Source organism: Dama dama, chromosome 19 (genome assembly GCF_033118175.1).
Source record: "Dama dama isolate Ldn47 chromosome 19, ASM3311817v1, whole genome shotgun sequence".
Lineage (NCBI taxonomy): Eukaryota > Metazoa > Chordata > Mammalia > Artiodactyla > Cervidae > Dama > Dama dama.
This window is the reverse complement of record NC_083699.1, coordinates 51934498-51949080: the sequence shown is the minus strand read 5'-3', so window position 1 is coordinate 51949080 and position 14583 is coordinate 51934498. Positions and strand designations below refer to the sequence as shown.

The window sequence follows — 14583 nt, the reverse complement described above, 5'->3', positions numbered from 1 at the left end:
CTAGATTCACTTATTATTAACATTTTACCTCATTTGCTTTGTTGTCAGCATTGTGGTCATTTAACAAAGCATGATGCACTCTGAAGTATTTATAGGTGAGATCATAGGATGCCTGTAATTTGCTTAAAAAACCACAATGGGGGAGAAAACAAGTATGTAGGGAGAAAGATAAGAAAGAACAGCAGAAAGTCAATGGCTGTTGGAGCTTCAGTTTTCTACTCCTATTTTTTTATGGGTTTCTAAATTTCCATAATAAAGAATTAATGTTAAAAAACAGCCAAAGTATAAAAAAGAATCCACCAGTCAAAAAAAAAATCACACCAAAGACTTCAATAACTTGAGTGGCCCTATTCTTCACAATTTTTTGACTGGTGGATTCTTTTTCATCCTTTGGCTGTTTTTTTAATCACAAGAGAAGCTAGTGCATCAAGCACACAAACAAAAAGAACCTGAAAGTCTGCCAAGCAACTAAAATTTTAGTTGAAAAACAAACCAAGAAAAATTTAATGTAAGGCCTTTACAATGAGCTTCAAAAAGCAAATCTTTGGAGCATATCAGAAAGACCTTCTTGGAGCTTGATGAAACACAAGTCTTCCTGAATCTTGATGTGATCTATTATGATCTTATCCTTAGTTGAACCAACTGTGGGATGCTCAAGTTTTCTGAATTATCCTCAGGCAATTGGTTTAACAGATCCCTCAACTTTTGTGCCAGTAAATTTTCTTTTATGAATATACTCCCAGGGAAATAAGCCAACAGGCAGCAAAATTAATTAGTACCTATGTGTTCTGGATACATGACCTCCATACCCCTGGTCGTGTGCAGGGAGGCCTGCAACCAGGGGAGCATAGACACACTGCAGATGCAGACAGGAAAGCGTCCAGACACCCCTCACGTGGGGGATGGCAGAGGAAATTACACTATGATCCCATTGCAGGAGAGCCCACCCACACACATTAGATATGACAGTATATGCATGAGGTCAAAGTGGTAATCAAACTTAGAAATAACAGTAAGGAAGAGGGCAGGATGTAGAATCATATGTCCACACAGAATAACATGGATTAAGTTTCACTGGAGAGAAGGGAATACAGAGAAGGAAAATAGTTTGCTGTTTGCTTCTTTCTTTTGTAAAGTTACACAACTTCATTGAAATGAGAGAGGCAGGGAGAGAAAACAGGAACAAACACACTCTTACCTGAAGTACTTTAGCTACGATTTAAGGACTAGTAAAGCCAAGGTACAATGGAGTGTGTGCTTACATGCATGCTATGTCGCTTCAGTCTTGTCCGACTCTTCAGGACCCTATGGACTGTAGCCTCCCAGGCTCCTCTGTCCATGGGCTTCTCCAAGCAAGAATACTGGAGTGGGTTGCCATTTCCTCCTCCTGGGGATCTTTCCAACCCAGGGATTGAACCCACGTCTCTTATGTCTTCTGCATTGGCAGGCGGATTCTTTAGCCCCAAAACTGGGAAGCCCCAAAACTTCCAATGCAGAACAAACAGATACATAAGGTTGCAGTGGGACTCATGTGAGTAACTAATGAATCTTTGTCTAGCCAGTTCTTGTCACAGGCAGAATAGTGGCCCCCAATTTTATCTGGGACCTAACGCTCGGAACCTGTGAATGTGTTATGTTACATGGGCAAGGGAGAATTCAGTTGCATATGCAATGAATATTGTTAATCAGCCTGATCTTGAAATAGGGAGTTCAGTTCAGTTCAGTTGCTCAGTCGTATCCAACTCTTTGCGACCCCATGAACCGCAGCATGCCAGGCCTCCCTATCTATCACCAACTCCTGGAGTCCACCCAAACCCATGTCCATTGAGTCAGTGATGCCATCCAACCACCTCATCCTCTGTCATCCCCTTCTCCTCCCGCCCTCAATCTTTCCCAGCATCAGGGTCTTTTCAAATGAGTCAGCTCTTCCCATCAGGTGGCCAAAGTACTGGAGTTTCAGCTTCAGCATCAGTCCTTCCAATGAACACCCAGCAATGATCTCCTTTAGGATGGACCGGTTGGATCTCCTTGCAGTCCAAGGGACTCTCAAGAGTCTTCTCCAACACCACAGTTCAAAAGCATCAATTCTTTGGCACTCAGCTTTCTTTATAGTCCGACTCTCACATCCATACATGACCACTGGAAAAACCATAGTCTTGACTAAATGGACCTTTTATGACAAAGTAATGTCTCTGCTTCTTAATATGTTATCTAGGTTGCTCATAACTTTCCTTCCAAGGAGTAAGCGTCTTTTAATTTCATGGCTGCAATCACCATCTGCAGTGATTTTGGAGCCCAGAAAAAGAAAGTCAGCCACTGTTTCCCCATCTATTTCCCATGAAGTGATGGGACCAGATGCCATGATCTTAGTTTTCTGAATGTTGACCCTTAAGATATAGGGAGAGTTCTGGATTATTCAGGTGGGCCCAATGTAATCACAAGAGTGCTTATAAATGGAAGAGAGAAGCAAGAAAGTTAGGGTCAGAGGCAGAAATTTGAAAATGCTGTGCTTAAGTTGCTTCAGTTGTATCCAACTCTTTGTGACCCCATGGACTGTAGCCCGCCAGGCTCCTCTGTCCATGAGATAATCCAGGCAAGAGTACTGGAGTGGGCTGCCATGCCCTCCTGCAGGGGATCTTCCTGACCCAGGGATGGAACCACATCTCCTATGTCTCCTGAATTGGCAGGTGGGTTCTTTACCACCAACACCACCTGGGAAGCTCTTGAAAATTCTACTATATATAAAATAAATAAGCTATAAGGATACATTGTTCAGTACAGGGAATAAAGACATTATTTTATAATAACTTTAAATGGGGTATAGTCTTTAAAGGTATTGAATCACTATGTTGTACACCTATAACTAATATAATATTGTGAATCAACTATATGCTTCAATTTTTTTAAACTATATATAATTTTTTTAAAGAGAGATTCAAAGATGTTTTGCTGCTGGTTTTGAAGATGGAGGAAGAGACCACAAGTCAATGAATGTAGGTGGCTGCTAGTAAGCCAGAAGAAGCAGGAACAGGTTTTCCCCTAGGGTCTCCAAAAAAGGGATACAGCCCTGCCAACACCTTTCTGGACTCCTGACATCCAGAATTAGAAAACAACAAAATTTGTGATGTTTGAAGCCTCTGCACTTGGAGTAACTTACTACAGCAGCAGTAGGAAACTGTTACACTTACCTTTACTTCCATGTCAGTGGGCTTTCTGGCTCCAACATTCTACAGCTGCAAACCTTCAGGAACCATGAAAGAATCAGCCAGACCAAAAAGATTTTGTGGCTTCAAACCACTGCAACTTCTGAAAACTTTCACATGGTAATAGGAATTTGTTATCATAAAACTGACAATCTGCTTTTAGAATTAAATGATACTACAAGGAAAAGTAAGACAAATTTTCTTGTCCTTTTGAAAAGTCAGTGTTGTTTGTTAAGGGCTTTCTAGATCACAAATTTCTAAAAAGAAACCAAAAGTAAGTGTGTGAAATTTTAATTTGAATGAAATTTGGGAAATGAGAATATGGACTGGTTATTAGATGAAAGTAAGGAAGTATTGTTAATTTTCTTAGGGGTGATAATATAGTTAGGTAAGAAAATGTCCTTATTTTTAGGGGATGCTGGCTGAACTGTTTAAGTGTAAATAAGCACAGTGTTTGCAACTATTTTTAAATGTTTCTTAAAAATACAGATATACACTGAAATGTTCAGCAAAATAATAATAATTGCTTGATCTGAGCAGTGATGTGAGGTGTTTATTGCACTATTTTTCTGAGTGTGTAGAAATTTTCCAATAAAAGTAAGGAATTTTTTTTTAATGAATGTATTTATTTTTGGCTGGGCTGGGTTTTCAATGCTGCACACAGGCTTTCTCTAGCTGCAGGGAGCGGGGGCTACACTCATCGTTGCCGTTCATGGGCTTCTTGTGGAGGCTTCTCCTATTGCAGAGCACAGGCTCTGGGCATGTGAGCTTAGTAATTGCAACCCACAGGCTTAGTTGCACCTCAGTATGTGGCATCTTCCTAGACCAGAGATCAAACCCATGTCCCCTGCATTGGCAGGCGGATTCTTAACCACTGGGTCACCAGGAAAGCCCAATAATTTATTTTTTTAAACTTTATAAATGTCTGTTAAGCTATTGCACAGAAACTTTACATTTTAGCTGAAAATACTCTCTATGCATAGAACTTTCTTTCTAAAATTAATTGTAGCAATTCAGATTTGTGGTTAGAATGTGGCAAGATAAGTATCATCATATGTAAAATAGTTTAAATTAGTTTCCAGTTAGAAAGCTGATGGGAAAAAAAACTGATGTCATCCTATGAATCAGTGGAAAGTTACTGCTGTCTAATTGAAGAAAGTAATCTGGTGGAATGGGGATTTTGGTCTCAGCAGGTCAGAGGTTTTCATTTCTTGATTTTGTCAACAGAAGGAATAAAAGTGAAACTCTGAAAATAAGAAATAGAAATTATGGACAAGAAAGCGGGCACGAAAATTGTTCCCGGAGTCCCCACATCCAGAACCAGAACCATTCTAGAACCAGTAGCAGAAGGAAATTGCAAGAAAGGTGTGTTACCCAGTTTTCTACGGATAGATAGGATAACAAAATAACATCAGAAGGAATGTAAAAATAGCATTTTAGCCTGTCCATAGATAAGAATAGAATTAGCTAACAGTAGAATGAAAAACACTTTTGTATACCTTGCCTTTTAGACTTTAAAATATATATGTGTGTAAACAGTCAATATGATTTCTAATAAAGAAATACTTAGTTCAGTTCAGTTCAGTTCAGTCACTTAGTCGTGTCCGACTCTTTGCAACTCCATGGACTGCAGCACACCAGGCCTCCCTGTCCATCACCAACTCCTGGAGTTTACCCATAATCATGTCCATTGAGTGGGTGATGCCATCCAACCATCTCATCCTCTGTCATCCCCTTCTCCTCCCGCCCTCAATCTTTCCCAGCATCAGGGTCTTTTCAAATGAGTCAGCTCTTCCCATCAGGTGGCCAAAGTACTGGAGTTTCAGCTTCAACATCAGTCCTTCCAATGAACACCCAGGACTGATCTCCCTTAGGATGGACCGGTTGGATCTCCTTGCAGTCCAAGGGACTCTCAAGAGTCTTCTCCGACACCACAGTTCAGAAGCATAAATTCTTCAGCACTCAGTTTTCTTTCCAGTCCAACTCTCACATCCATACATGACTACTGGAAAAACCATAGCCTTGACTAGATGGACCTTTGGTGGTAAATAAATGTCTCTGCTTTTTAATATGCTATCTAGGGTGGTCATAACTTTCCCTCCAAGCAGTAAGTGTCTTTTAATTTCATGGCTGCAATCACCATCTGCAGTGATTTTGCAGCCCTAAAAAATAAAGTCTGACACTGTTTCCACTGTTTCCCCATCTATTTGCCATGAAGTGATGGGACCGGATGCCATGATCTTAGTTTTCTGAATGTTTAGCTTTAAGCCAACTTTTTCACTCTCCTCTTTCACTTTCATCAAGAGGCTCTTTTGTTCTTCTTCACTTTCTGCCATTAAGTGTGGTATCATCTGCATATCTGAGGCTATTGATTATTCTCCCAGCAATCTTGATTCCAATTTGTGCTTCATCCAGCTCAGCGATTCTCATGATGTACCCTACGTATAAGTTAAGTAAGCAGAGTGACAGTATACAGCCTTGACGTACTCCTTTTCCTATTTGGAACCAGTTTGTTGTTCCATGTCCAGTTCTAACTGTTGTTTCCTGACCTGCATACAGACTTCTCAAGAGGCAGGTCAGGTGGTCTGGTATTCCCATCTCTTTCAGAATTTTCCACAGTTTATTGTGATCCACACAGTTAAAGGCTTTGGCATAGTCAATAAAGCAAAAATAGATGTTTTTTGGAACTCTCTTGCTTTTTCAATGATCCAGTGGATGTTGGCAATTTGATCTCTGGTTCCTCTGCCTTTTCTAAAACCAGTTTGAACATCTGGAAGTTCATGGTTCACACATTGCTGAAGCCTGGCTTGGAGAATTTTGAGCATTACTTTGCTAGTGTGCAAGATGAGTGCAATTGTGCAGTAGTTTGAGCATTTCTTGGCATTGCAAGACCATCCCCAAGAAAAAGAAATGCAAAAAAGCAAAATGGCTGTCTGAGGAGGCCTTACAAATAGCTGTGAAAAGAAGAGAAGCGAAAAGCAAAGGAGAAAAGGCAAGATATACCCATTTGAATGCAGAGTTCCAAAGAATAGCAAGGAGAGATAAGAAAACCTTCCTCAGTGATCAGTGCAAAGAAATAGAGGAAAACAATAGAATGGGAAAGACTAGAGATCTCTTCAAGAAAATTAGAGATACCAAGGGAACTTTTCATGCAAAGATGGGCTCAAAAAGGACAGAAATGGTATGGACCTAACAGAAGCAGAAGATATTAAGAAGAGGTGGCAAGAATACACAGAAGAAGAGTACAAAAAATATCTTCACAACCCAGATAATCACGATGGTGTGACCACTCACCTAGAGCCAGACATGCTGGAATGTGAAGTCACGTGGGCCTTAGGAAGCATCACTACAAACAAAGCTAGTGGAGGTGATGGAATTCCAGCTTAGCTATTTCAAATCCTAAAAGATGATGCTGTGAAAGTGCTGCACTCAATATGCCAGCAAATTTGGAAAACTCAGCAGTGGCCACAGGACTGGAAAAGGTCAGTTTTCATTCCAATCCCAAAAGAAATATTTAATAAAGTTTTTATTTAAATACTTAATTAATGTTAATTTTTATTTGAAAAATATATAGTTCAAATCTATTAATACAATGAATTTAAGTAGAAAATTGATTTGAGCTTGTGAATTGTAGAGTCAAGACATCTGCTACCACCTAGTGGACAATAACTGAATTACCGGCAAAGTCCTAGGTGAGCTGATTAAGGGAGAGCTTATTTAAAAAAAACAAAAATTCTGATTCTCTGAAAAACTAATAAAACTCAAACAAAATGATAGATGACAGAAGATAAATAACCATGGAAACATAGAACATATTTTTTAAAATTTTAAGCAACTTATTTGTACATCATTATGCAAATACATTTGAAAAGTCTGATGAAATGGATAATTTCCTACTAAAATACAGTCTATCAAAATACAGTCTATATCCATGGAAATTCCTTGATGGTCCAGTGGTTAGGATTCTGTGCTTTCATTACCAAGGGCCCTGTTTCAATCCCTGGTAAGGGTCAAGGAACTAAGATTGTGCAACCTGTGTGGTATGGCAAAAAAAAAAAAAAATTGATTCTAGTTGAGGTAAAAAGTTTAAACAGACTGATGTCCATATTAAAAAGTAGAGAACTTCATCAAATAACTATCCACAAAAATGCATCAGACTCAGTTTCAAATGGAAATGCCATTACATCTTCCAATACAGATAGTCCCAATACATTATTCTAGAGACAAGAAAAAGTTCAAATTCTTTTCATGAATTAAGCATAAAGTTGATTCCTAAGCCCAACAAAAGCAACACTGTAAAAATGACAGAGCAATATCCCTTATGTACACTGATGTAAAAATCTTAAAATAAAATATTATTGAACAGGATGCAGTACGACATTAAGAAAATAATACACATGCCCAATGAATTTAGCTCAGGAATACAAGGGTGCTTTGTTATTAGAAAATACATTACAATAATTCACCATATTAATATATCTAAGTAGAAAAATCCTATGATTATCACCATAAAAGCTGAAAACATATTTGACAAAAATCAACACCCATTCCTGACATAAAGAAAGTACTCAAAATATAGGAATTAATGGGTATTTCCTTAATGTAATAAAATATATAATCCCAGTTCTAAAGCAAGAGCTTACAGATTACATAACATTATAGTCACAAAATCTTAAGAGAATCGATGGCAAAAGTAACCATGCAATAAAAGAATTCTAAAATTAGCAGGATATAAAGCTAACATATAAAAATCAATAGTCATTAGGTACACTAACAATATCCAGCTCAAAAATATAATAGAGGAAAAAGTCCTATTTCCAATAGCTTCAACAACAAAAAATAAACTCTAAGGAATAAACTCAACAAAAATGTGCAAGATTAACATGAGAAAAACTTTAAAACACTACTGAAACACCCAAAAATAGACATGAACAAATGGAAAGATAGTTCATGCCCTTAAATATAACAACTCTCATTAAAAAGATGTCTGCTCTTCCTAAGTTAATTTATAAATTCCTAAACTTCATGTGGAAAAATAAACGTGCAAGAATACCTTTTTAAAAAAACTTGAAAGAGAAGAACTATGAGGTCAAAGTAGCTTATACTGTACCAGATATTAAAATATGAAACTTCTATAATTAAAGTTTGGTACTGGCACATGAGTAGACAGAACTATGCAATAGAATACAGACTCCAGAATTAAGCCTATGTATATATGGAAATTTAGAATGTGATAAATGGGGCATCTCAAAATGACTGGGGCAAATATATGATCTGAGGACAACTAGGTAACCATTTTTAAAAAGATCAAATTGGATCATACCTCAGATTATACAGAAGAAGAATCTCCAAATGGATCAGAAGTTCTAAGTATAAAAAATAAAATCATAAAAATGCTGAAAGAAATATATGGTGAATTCCTTTATAACCTAAATGTGGGAAAGGCTTTCTATATATGATTTTAAATCTAGATTCAGTAAAAAACTAATAAAGTTGACTGTAAAAATTGAAAACTGTCACATCACAAAAAAGAATACCAAAAGTAAAATCAAATGACAAATCACTAACTGAGGGGAAAATATTTGCAACATTTATCACAGATAATGGCCAGTATCTCTAATACATAAATTATTTTTAGAAATCATGGAAAAAAAAGACCAAAAACCCAGTATAAAAATAAGCAAAATATGAACACACAATTCACCCAAATGTGAGAGAAAGAAAAAGCTATAAAGATGAGCAGGCTCTTATCCTGATGATTTATAAGCAGAGTTAGAAGTCACCAACTTCTCTTTTAATAAAACAGTAAATGCCAGCAAACTGCAAAGGCTTTTACTATACAAACACCTTTGAGTGATACTTAATTGAAAATAACATAATGAGTTAGAAAACTGTGATATAGTCTAACAACAGGGTCATGATTAACGACAATTGAAGTCTTGAAAATAGCACCCACTTGTATTTTTAATTTTGCATTTCTTTACATCTGACTTTAAAAGTGACTAAGAAAGCACTAAGGACTATGCTTATCTAAGAAACAAAGCAAGATGCGGTGGGGGAAACCTCTATTTTTAACAGTTGACAAGACAACATTATGATCTCTATAACCAATGTTCAATGTTAAGTGGTTGAAATTTAATATTGGCTCCAACCATTAAAACCTGTTATACTATAATTCCCTGATAGCTCAGCTGGGTAAGCATAACCAAGGTGCCACTAGCCACTTGGTGGCAATAGATCCTAATCTTCTTAAAGTCCTTAAAGGGTGGATTTGGAAACTAATTGATAAAGACATTTCATGCAGGTCACAAGATGCTTCAGTTAGAAAGGTTAGAAAAATCCTGAATATCCTTTAAAAGGGCATTAGAAGGAAAGAAAACATATCCTATTCTTTGTTAAAAACAGTTATGGATACATTCTAGAACATCCTACTAGGAAAGATCTTTGGAGCTAGAAGAGGTTTAAAGGAAAACAAGAACTGTCAACATAGTAATAATAACTGAAAACACATAGACTGAAAAGTATCGTGCATAATATTAAGAGCCTACTTACTGTTCAGCCATCTGAGCAAGCCACTTCCCCTGTCTTGACCTCATTTTCTGTGCCTGAACGCTGAGCTAGATCGGGGGTCAGCAAATTTCCTGTAAAGTGTCAGATAATACATGTTTTAGGCTTTGTGGGCCACTCATTGTCACAACCACTCAACTCTGTCATTGTAGCACAAAAGCAGCAATAGACATTACACACAAAAAATAAGCATGGCTGTGTCCTCATAAAACTTTATTTATGGACACTAAAATTTGGATTTTACATAGTTTTCACATGTCATGAAATATTATTCTTCCTTTGATTTTTTGTTTTCAGCTGTAGCTTGCTGACCCTGGGCTGGAGGGTCCCTGAGCTCCCTCCCGCCCTGTGTCTCCGTTGATTCAGCTGCTCTTGAATCCCTACTTACCTAACACTGGGGTTATATCTCTTTTACACCTTCTTGTACCTTCTTTTGCAAGCTAAAGCAGTTTCTCAAGCTTTATTTACTCACATCCCATTAGATAAGAATTAGAAAGATGTCATAGCATATGTGGGCTTACCTGGAAGCTCAGCTGTAAAGAATCTGCCTGCAATGCAGGAGACCCCTGGGTCAGGAAGAATCCCTGGAGAAGGGATTGACTACCCCAACTGGGGTACCCACTCCATTGGCTACCCACTCCAGTATTCTTGGGCTTCCCTGCTGACTCAGAAGGTAAAGAATCTGCCTGCAGTGTGGGAGACCTGGGTTCAATCCCTGGGTTGGGAAGATCCCCTGGAGGAGAGCATGTCAACCCAATCCAGCATTCTTGCCTGGAGAATCTCCATGGACCAAGGAGCCTTGTGGGCTACAGTCCATGGTGTCGCAAAAAGTTGGCCATGACTGAGCAACTAAGCATAGCATGTACCATATGTAGCTCACAATATTTTAAATGTAGCTATCTTTGGTCCTCCAAACATATACAAATCTGGGTTTTCAACTTTGCATGTCCTTCCTCTCAACTTACCACATGGAGATACCCAGGTTTGTCCTCATGCATTTGAAAATCACTGCCTCACAGTCTCTTAGACTTGAAAACTCCCAGTGAAAAAGCCCCCTAAAAGCTTCACTTCTCTTTTCTGCTGGAAAAGAACATCAGTTTTCCGCTAACTCCAATGTAAGGGAGGTTGGCTAACTTAAGCTTATTTTGTGGACCAGAGAGTTGCAGGTAAGACATGGACTTGACTATGTCTTAGTCCTTTCTTCCGGGTGGTCAGAATCCACAACCTAAGTGAAAGCAAGGGTTTCTGCATTTATCCTTCTCTCCAATTCCCCCTAAGACCATGAGACAAGATCTAATCAGCTTGATGACCATATAACTGGTTATAATTGCTATCAATACAAGAATAAAATTTAGGGAATCTACAGTTATGGTCCATCTGTATAAAATGTCTTTAAACTGTTGAGAAAGAGAGAAAAAAGTTAGCTGCTTTTAAACCCCTACTTGGTAATGAGCAGCCTTAAAACTTCTGCTGGAAGGATTGGACATTATAAAATGGTCCATCTCCATAAATAAGTCTTTCTCTGTCAAGGAGGCTCATCAGAAAGATGCCCTGGGGATGTGAATACTGAGGGCCATGTGAGCCAGCAGCATTGGGTGACATCATCTCTTGTGTGAGCCTGCTTAACGGTGTGAAGTCCATGAGACCATTAGCACTCTGGGGGCACATGAGGCCTTGAGGTTTAACCCACTTACCCCAGGTCACATATGTACCAAGGAGGAGCTAGCACTCTAATTCAGACCTGCCTAGAAAAGCAGTTATCCATTCAATTTCTTTGTCTCTATCATATCCATCTGTCCATCTAGCTATCTATGTATCTATCTCATCTCAACATCTCCTTCCTGGAAAGCATTAGGTCCTTATGCTTGAATAATTAAAGTCCCCTAAGGAGTTATTTGGCCAATTAAACCAGGTTAAAAGACTCCAAAGAGAAGTGTTCCACTGGGAATTTACCAGATAATCTTATTTGTAATGTTCTCTATCCAATCCTTATCACAAACCTGGTTATGAGAAATGTTATTTTTGCAAGATAGCCAGAAAGAGTGGAGCTCAGACTCTTAAAATCCCAAGTTTGACTCATAGATCAAGTCAGAACAGTAGAGACCCTGATAAGTCACTATTTGACTTCACTGAATTATAAAACACGTTTATGCACACTGAAAATTAATAAAAACTAAAGCATATTTTAAAGTTCTAAAGCTTCTGATTATTATAAATTAATTAATTAAGTACCCAAATCACTGATTCATTCCCTTGAAATAGTGAAGGAATGTCAGACACTGTTAAAATAACTCCATGATATTATCAGATTTTATGTGATTTATGTCCTACAATTCTGCCCCATAAAAATATATGCCAGTATTTGAAGCAATGTGGCTAAGAATGACACTGTTTCTCATTAGTTAGGAGCTTGGAAATTTTTATTAATTTTTACAGAAAGTAGAAAAACAAATGAGTGGATATAATTTTCGAACCATAAGCCCAAATATTAAAGGAACTATAACTTGAGTTTCTGTATTTCTGTTTCTACTTTGAGCTGTCATTGATAGAGCAACAGCCTTAGCTCTCTGAGGGCTCCCCTTTCTTACTTTGGGTTGAGACATTGTCCTAGAGCCTTATATGACACCAAAGGTGGGGGAAGAAGGGTCACAATCTGGCTCCCAGTCTCAAACAGAGCTGTCCACCATTCCAGTCAGCCTGCCCTTCTGCTCCCACCCCGCCCTTCGGCACAGGGATCTCTGCAAGGCTGCCTAGCATCCCACATGCCTGAAAGCAGCTTGAAGTTACTTCCTCTTTTGGGTTTCGCTACCACCTTCCTTTACTCCAAACCCCCGAGATCTCTGTTCATTGATCACTTCCCTTCCACTTAGCCAGGACAACATTTTCAAGTCTCACTTAGGTTTCAGACAAATGCCTTGTCTACCTCTCCCTGTTCTGGAAAGTAACCTCTTAGAAACAGAAGCCAGAAAGTCTAGCAGACTTCTGCTTTCTGCCATGTAACATCCCTTCCTTAAGACAATGAGGACAGGGTGGCCATTAGTTTGAATGGGCAGGGGAAATGTATAAGCAAAAATAGAGACAAATATCTGAAAAACTATCTGACCATTCTTTATTTTTCGGTATTTACATAGGCTCTTATATGCCTTGCTTGCATAATTTTTGTATCTCTCATTATCCCATTTACTGAAATAAGTTCACAAGTTTACTTTCTACTTCCAATCCCATTTTTCCCAGTTGAGAATTCTCTCTACTTTGGCCCTGTATTTCCCTAATACCAACGGTCCTGGGGCTTAAAAAATATAAACTAAACCCAACCCAAGAAATTAGGGCATCGGATCATCTTCACTAAGGAAACTGAAATACCAGCATCCTCTAGTCGATAAACATACATGGGCAGGAGTTTATATTGAACAATGTTTATGCATCATTAATTATATAGGTAAAAAATGGAAACAATCTAAATGCTCAATAATGGAGAATTGTTTAAATAGAGTAATCACATAATAAAATTCTATGAAGCTATTAAACCTCAAGTTGTAGAAGAATATGTGATAATACAGGGAAATAGTCACAAAAATAATAAAGGCAGTATGAACTGTACATATGAACTGTACAGTATGAACTGTACAATCACAATTTTATAAAGTATGTACTTAAATAGAGTCCATTTAAGGCTCTGTTAAAGGAAAAAGGCTGGAAAGTTCAAAGGGATCTGTGTTCTGGGACTGTGAATGGTATTATTAACAATAATTATTTTCTTTCCACATTTTAAAATATTTCTATAATTTACATATGTTGTTTTCCTAATCAGATAAATAATGTTACTCAAAAAACTGAAAACATTTATTGAGCTTATGTGCACCAAGCATATGCTATACCTCAATAAAAAGATTTTTAAAAATAACAGAGATCTTTAACAAGAATAAGAAGGAAAAGAAACATCTCCTGAGATCATCTCAGCCCTGATTGGGCTTCCTTTCTCACCAAAGAAATCTTGTACTAATTAAATTTCTTGGCTGTCCCATGGAAAACATGCTCCTGGTTATTTTTTTTTCATATATTACTGTGCTTAAGAAAAATATTTTGCAAACCATAGCTGGCAAATTTGGCAAAGTGAAAGTCGCTCAGTTGTGTCCGACTCTTTGAGACTCCATGAACTTAGTCCATGGAATTCTCTAGGCCAGAATACTGGAGTGGGTAGCCTTTCCCTTCTCCAGGGGATCTTCCCAACCCAGGGCAAACCATATGTACACTAATTACTGATCCAAGAGGAAATCATCCTGTCTCTCCACAATTGACTGCAGAACCAGGAAGTAATCAGAATATGTCATACTGGTTATGGATGTCCTGGTTCACAGGTTAAGTGAGTCATCGAGAGCTTGTTGGGTAAAAATCCGGTCTGACTACTCGTTCTGGACTTCCTAGCTCCTGACTCTACCCTTAGAACTCTGGTTGGGCTGTCAGACAGCCCCACCCTCTTGCTCAGGCTTGCAGAGCAGAGGATGAGCAGTGATGTTCCCAAGGAGGAGTGGTGCTGGGCTGAGACATGTCTAGTGAAGAATGACAGATATGGAGGATAAGAACCTGTTTTGCCAAATCTGGGCCTGACTTCACTTATAAGCACTTTTTTTTTTTCTAGCTGAATCATTTATTAGCTCCATTTGGAGCTATCAGGTGGTTTCTGTCAATCAGTGATGCCATCCTCTGATGTCTTCTGCTTGGTTTCAGGGTTGCTGTGTAACCAGGGTGGTAGAGGGGGATGATTTCTATGATTGTGTAAGAACTGGCTAATGTTCTTTTAACTGATCTCTGA

At 38.2% G+C, this 14583-nt stretch overlaps 1 long non-coding RNA gene across 1 annotated transcript in view; it reads right to left on the bottom strand.

Annotated features, from left to right (window-relative positions):
* LOC133073506 (uncharacterized) overlaps positions 1–3949 on the bottom strand; it is a 28811-nt gene extending 24862 nt beyond the window's left edge. Inside the window, exon 1 of the long non-coding RNA XR_009696994.1 lies at positions 3189–3949. This is a non-coding gene — a long non-coding RNA (uncharacterized LOC133073506). The remainder of the gene's footprint in view (positions 1–3188) is intronic.
* Between the last annotated feature and the right edge of the window lie 10634 nt (positions 3950–14583).